We start from the raw sequence: 7283 nt of genomic DNA on the forward strand, positions 1-7283 counted from the left end.
AACTACCATAGTTTTTCCTGAATCAGATAAATTAAATAAAGTGTGTGATGATGCGTGGGTTCCCCCCGATAGAAAATTATGGGCGGTATACCCTTTCCCGCCAGAAGTTAGGGCGCGTTGGGAAACACCCCTTAAGGTGGATAAGGCGCTCACACGCTTATCAAAACAAGTGGCGGTACCGTCTATAGATAGGGCCGTCCTCAAGGACCAGCTGACAAGGCTGGAAAATATAATAAAAAGTATATACACACATACTGGTGTTATACTGCGGCCAGCGATCGCCTCAGCCTGGATGTGCAGAGCTAGGGTGGCTTGGTCGGATTCCCTGACTAAAAATATTGATACCCTTGACAGGGACAGTATATTATTGACTATAGAGCATTTCTATATATGCGAGATGCACAGAGGGATATTTGCACTCTGGCATCATGAATAAACGCGATGTCCATAACTGCCAGAAGATGTTATGGACACGACAGTGGTCAGGTGATGCAGATTCCAAACGGCACAGTATGGCCGTATAAAGGAAGAGGACTTGTTTGGGGTCGGTCCATCGGACCTGGTGGTCACGGCAACTGCTGGAAAATCCACCGTTTTTTACCCTAAGTCACATCTCTGCAGAAAAAGACACCGTCTTTTTAGCCTCAGTCCTCTCGTCCCTATAAGATCATATCTGCCCAGGGATAGAGGAAAGGGAAGAAGACTGCAACAGGCAGCCTATTCCCAGGAACAGAAGCGTTCCACCGCGTCTGACAAGTTCTCAGCATGGCGCTGAGACCGTACAGGACCCCTGGATCCTACAAGTAGTATCCCGGGGGTACAGATGGGAATGTCGAGACGTTTCCCCTTCGCAGGCTCCTGAAGTCTGCTTTACCAAGTCTCCCTCCGACAAGGAGGTAGTATGGGAAAAAATTCACAAGCTGTGTTCCCAGCAGGTGACAATTAAATTACCCCTCCTACTACAGAAAAGGGGTATTATTCCACACTATATTGTGGTACTGAAGCCAGAAGGCTAGGTGAGACTTATTCTAAAAAAAAAAAAAATTTTTTTTGAACACTTACAAAGGTTCAAATTAAGATGAAGTCACTCAGAGCAGTGATAACGAACCAGGAAGAAGGGGACTATATAGTGTCCCGGGACATCAGGGATGCTTACCTCTATGTCCCAAATTTGCCCTTCTCACTAAGGGTACCTCAGGTTCGTGGTGCAGAACTGTCACTATCAGTTTCAGACGCTGCCGTTTGGATTGTCCACGGCACCCCGGGGTCTTTACCAAGGTAATGGCCGAATTGATGATTCTTCTTCGAAGAAAAGGCGTCTTAATTATCCCTTACTTGGACGATCTCCTGATAGGGGCATAGTCCAGGGAACAGTTGGAGGTCGGAGTAGCACTATCTCGGATACTGCTACAATCAGCACGGGTGGATTCTAAATATTCCAAAATCGCAGCTGATCCCGACGACACGTCTGCTGTGCCTAGGGATGATTCTGGACACAGTCCAGAAAAAGGTGTTTCTCCCGGAAGAGAAAGCCAGGGAGTTATCCGAGCAAGTCAGGAACCTCCTAAAAACAGTGCATCATTGCACAAGGGTCCTGGTAAAAATGGTGGCTTCCTACGAAGCAATTCCATTCGGCAGATTTCACGTAAGAACTTTTCAGTGGGATCTGCTGGACAAATGGTCCGGATCGCATCTTCAGATGCATCAGCGGATAACCCAATATCCAAGGACAAGGGTGTCTCTCCTGTGGTGGTTATAGAGTGCTCATCTTCTAGAGGGCCGCAGATTCGGCATTCAGGATTGGATGCTGGTAACCACGGAGCCCAGCCTGAGAGGCTGGGGAGCAGTCACACAAGGGAAAAATTTCCAGGGAGTGTGATCAAGTATGGAGACTTTTCTCCACATAAATATACTGGAGCTAAGGGTAAATTTATAATGCTCTAAGCTTAGCAAGACCTCTGCTTCAAGGTCAGCCGGTATTGATCCAGTGGGAAAAACATCACGGCAGTCGCCCACGTAAACAGACAGGGCGACACAAGAAGCAGGAGGGCAATGGCAGAAACTGCAAGGACTTTTCGCTGGGCGGAAAATCATGTGATAACACTGTCAGCAGTTTTTCATCCCGGGAATGGAAACTGGGAAGCAGACTTCCTCAGCACGACCTCCACCTGGGAGAGTGGAAACTTCATTGAGAAGTTTTTTCCACATGATTGTAAACCGTTGGGAAATACCAAAGGTGGACATGATGGCGTCCCGTCTGAACAAAAAACGGGACAGGTATTGCGCCAGGTCAAGGGACCCTCAGGCAATAGATGTGGACGTTCTGGTAACACCGTGGGTGTACCAGTCGGTGTATGTGTTCCCTCCTCTGCTTCTCATACCTAAGGTGCTGAGAATTATAAGACGTAGAGGAGTAAGAACTATACTCATGGCTCCGGATTGGCCAAGAAGGACTTGGTACCCGGAACTTCAAGAGATGCTTACAGAGGTCTTATGGCCTCTGCCGCTAAGAAGGGACTTGCTTCAGCAAGTACCATGTCTGTTCCAAGACTTACCGCAGCTGCGTTTGTCGGCATGGCGATGGAAAGCCGGATCCTAAGGGAAAAAAAGGCATTCCGGAAGAGGTCATTCCTACCCTGGTCAAAGCCAGAAAGGAGGTGACCGCACAACATTATCACCACGTGTGGCGAAAATTTGTTGCGTGGTGTGAGGCCAGGAAGGCCCCACAAAGAAATTTCAACTCGGTCGTTTCCTGCATTTCCTGCAAACAGGAGTGTCTATGGGCCTCAAATTGGGGTCCATTAAGGTTCAAATTCGGCCCTGTAAATTTTCTTCCAGAAAGAATTGGCTTCAGTTCCTGAAGTCCAGAAGTTTGTCAAGGGAGTATTGCATATACAAACCCCTTTTTTGTGCCTCCAGTGGCACTGTGGGATCTCAACGTAGTTCTGGGATTTCTCAAATCACATTGGTTTAAAACCAGTCAAATATGTGGATTTGCAGCATCTCACATAAAAAGTGACCATGCTCTTGGCCCTGGCCTGGACCAGGCGAGTGTCAAATTGGTGGTTTTTTCTCAAAAAAGCCCATATCTGTTTGTCCATTCGGACAGGGCAGAGCTGCGGACTCGTCCCCAGTTCTCTCCCTAAGGTGGTGTCAGTGTTTCACCTGAACCAGCTTATTGTGGTGCCTTGCACCTACTAGGGACTTGGAGGACTCCAAGTTGCTAGAAGTTGTCAGGGCCCTGAAAATATATTCCAGGACAGCTGGAGTCAGAAAATCTGACTCGCTGTTTATACTGTATGCACCCAACAAGTTGGGTGCGCCTGCTTCTAAGCAGTCGATTGCTCGTTGGATTTGTAACACAATTCAACTTGCACATTCTGAGGCAGGCCTGCCACAGTCTAAATCGGTTAAGGCCCATTCCACAAGGAAGGTGGGCTCATCTTGGGCGGCTGCCCGAGAGGTCTCGGCATTACAACTCTGCCGAGCAGCTACGTGGTCAGGGGAGAACACGTTTGTAAAATTCTACAAATTTGATATCCTGGCAAAAGAGGACCTGGAGTTCTCTCATTCGGTGCTGCAGAGTCATCCGCACTCTCCCGCCCGTTTGGGAGCTTTGGTATAATCCCCATGGTCCTTTCAGGAACCCCAGCATCCACTAGGACGATAGAGAAAATAAGAATTTACTTACCGATAATTCTATTTCTCGGAGTCCGTAGTGGATGCTGGGCGCCCATCCCAAGTGCGGATTATCTGCAATACTTGTACATAGTTACAAAAATCGGGTTATTATTGTTGTGAGCCATCTTTTCAGAGGCTCCGCTGTTATCATACTGTTAACTGGGTTTAGATCACAAGTTGTACGGTGTGATTGGTGTGGCTGGTATGAGTCTTACCCGGGATTCAAAATTCCTCCCTTATTGTGTACGCTCGTCCGGGCACAGTACCTAACTGGCTTGGAGGAGGGTCATAGGGGGAGGAGCCAGTGCACACCACCTGATCCTAAAGCTTTACTTTTTGTGCCCTGTCTCCTGCGGAGCCGCTATTCCCCATGGTCCTTTCAGGAACCCCAGCATCCACTACGGACTCCGAGAAATAGAATTATCGGTAAGTAAATTCTTATTTTATATGGCGCCACAAGGGTTCCGCAGCACCCAATTACAGAGTACATAAATAATTAAACATAAATAATCACATGGGGTATAGACTGGTCCACTAGGAGCCATGGGCACTTTAAGAGTTTAACAGTGTGGGCTGGCTCCTCCTATGCCCCTCCTACCAGACTCTGTTTAGAAAATGTGCCCGGAGGAACCGGTCACAGCTAGGGTAGCTCCTAGGAGCTTTCTTATTTGTTTTTATTTTAAAAGAGCCTCCCTGCTTCGTGGGACTTAGGGGTAGGGGGGGGGGGGGGGTAGGAATCAACTCTAGGGGGTATATGCAATTCACGGCGAATCGCGGCAAATTATCGCCGTTTTTTTAATTCGACAGGTGAATTCCGGCAGGTGGCTGCCGGAATTCACCATATTCAATGAAAAACGGATTCGACATTCCCGCAGGCGAAAAGCGGCCGATTTGCCAGATTTTGCCGCAAATTAAAAAAAACGGGAAAAACCCGGAAAAAAATGGCGTGGGGTCCCCCCTCCAAAGCATAACCAGCCTCGGGCTCTTCGAGCTGGTCCTGGTTCTAAAAATGCGGGGACAAAATTGACATGGGATCCCCCGTATTTTTAAAACCAGCACCGGGCTCTGATGCTGGTGCAAAAAATACGGGGGACAAAAAGAGTAGGGGTCCCCCCGTATTTTATACACCAGCATCGGGCTCCACTAGCTGGACAGATCATGCCACAGCCGGGGGTCACTTTTATACAGCGCCCTGCGGCCGTGGCATTAAATATCCAACTAGTCACCCCTGGCCGGGGTACCCTGGCGGAACGAAGAGCAGAGCGGCAGTGTCAGAGGTAACAAGAATCCTCCTCTGGGCAGAAAAGCACGCGGTGGCGCTGTCAGCTATCTTCATTCCGGGAGTGAACAACTGGGAAGCAGACTTCCTCAGCAGACACGATCTCCATCCAGGAGAATGGGGCCTACACCCGGAGGTGTTTGCAGAGGTGACAAGCCAATGTGGTGTTCCTCAGATAGACATGATGGCCTCTCGTCTCAACAAGAAGCTTTGGAGGTACTGTTCCAGGTCACGAGACCCACAGGCAGTGGCATTGGACGCCCTGGTAACTCCGTGGGTGTTCCAGTCAGTGTACGTGTTTCCTCCACTTCCACTCATTCCAAGGATTCTCAAGCTCATAAAAAGATCAAGAGTTCAGGCAATCCTCATTGCTCCGGACTGGCCACGAAGGGCTTGGTACGCAAATCTTCTGGAATTACTGCTGGAGGATCCGAGGCCTCTTCCTCTTCGCGAGAGACTTCTTCAACAGGGGCCGTTCGCTTATCAAGACTTACCGTGGCTACGTTTGACGGCATGGAGGTTGAACGCCAGATCTTAGCTCGGAAGGGTATTCCGAAAAAGGTCATTCCTACTCTAATACAGGCTAGGAAGGGAGTTACAGCCAAACATTACCATCGGATTTGGAGAAAGTATGTGTCTTGGTGTGAAGCCAAGAAGTTTATAACGGTGGATTTTCAACTGGGACGGTTTCTCCTCTTTCTGCAAGCAGGTGTGGATATGGGCTTACGCTTGGGCTCCATAAAGGTCCAGATTTCGGCCTTGTCCATTTTCTTCCAGAAACAACTGGCTTCTCTCCCTGAGGTTCAGACATTCTTGAAAGGGGTTCTGCACATCCAACCACCCTTTGTGCCTCCTACGGCACCTTGGGATCTTAATGTGGTACTGCAGTTTCTGCAATCGGATTGGTTTGAACCTTTACAGGAGGTGGATGTCAAGTTTCTTACTTGGAAGGAGGTCACACTGTTGGCATTAGCATCTGCTAGATGTGTGTCGGAATTGGGGGCATTGTCATGCAAGAGCCCCTAACTTGATTTTCCATGAAGATAGAGCTGAGCTCAGAACGCGTCAGCAATTTCTTCCAAAGGTTGTGTCGGCATTTAATTTCAACCAACCTATTGTGCCAGTGGCTACTGACTCCTCAATTACCTCAAAGTCCTTGGATGTTGTGAGGGCTTTGAAAATATATGTGAAGAGAACTTCTCGTCCAGGAAGTTGGACGCTCTGTTTGTCCTTTATGATCCCAACAAGGTTGGGTGTCCTGCTTCTAAGCAGACAATTTCTCGCTGGATCGGGTTCACTATCTAGCATGCTTATTCTACGGCAGTCTTGCCGTGTCCAAAATCTGTTAAGGCCCACTCTACTCGTAAAGTGGGTTCTTCCTGGGCGGCTTCCCAGGGTGTCTCGGCTTTGCCAAGCAGCTACTTGGTCATGGTTGAACACGTTTGCTAAGTTCTACAAGTTCGATACTTTGGTCTCTGAGGACCTAAAGTTTGGTCAATCTGTTCTGCAGGAACCTCAGCACTCTCCCTCCCATACTGGGAGCTATGGTACATCTCCATGGAACTAATGTGGACCCCAGCATCCTCTAGGATGTAAGAGAAAATAGGATTTTAATTACCTACCGGTAAATCCTTTTTTCGTAGTCCGTAGAGGATGCTGGGCGCCCGCCCAGTGCTTCGTATTCCTGCATTGTTACTTTGTTCAGTTTATTGGTTCAGTCGTTTCTGATTTGTTCCAAGTTGGTTAGCTTGGCTTTCCTTTTTCTTATGTGTGAGCTGGTGTGAATCTCACCACTATCTGTGTATTTCCTTCTCTCGAAGTATGTCCGTCTCCTCGGGCACAGTTTCTAGACTGAGTCTGGTAGGAGGGGCATAGAGGGAGGAGCCGGCCCACACTGTTAAACTCTTAAAGTGCCCATGGCTACTAGTGGACCCGTCTATACCCCATGGTACTAATGTAGACCCCAGCATCCTCTACGGACTACGAGAAAGTAATTTAAGTCCTATTTTCGAAAAATATTCCTCTATTGTCTAGACTGATAATTTTGCTACGCTATGGAAGGCAAGTAATCATTAAATCCACCTCCAATGTGCATATTTACCACAGCGAATGCTGACATGAGACCATTACCACAGCCAGGATACGTGCTCTTAACCCCTGGTCCAGATTATTGATTGGACCCTTCAATTGTCCAGTCTTACACCTGGGTCAGATATAGACAACACCTCTACTTGTCCTCTTGAGAAGATTTGACAAAGATCACCCTCAAGCACAATGACAGGCAGTCAGTATCCATCGACTGCAGGCATGTCCAAACTGCGGC

Source organism: Pseudophryne corroboree, chromosome 11 (genome assembly GCF_028390025.1).
Source record: "Pseudophryne corroboree isolate aPseCor3 chromosome 11, aPseCor3.hap2, whole genome shotgun sequence".
Classification (NCBI taxonomy): Eukaryota; Metazoa; Chordata; class Amphibia; order Anura; family Myobatrachidae; genus Pseudophryne; species Pseudophryne corroboree.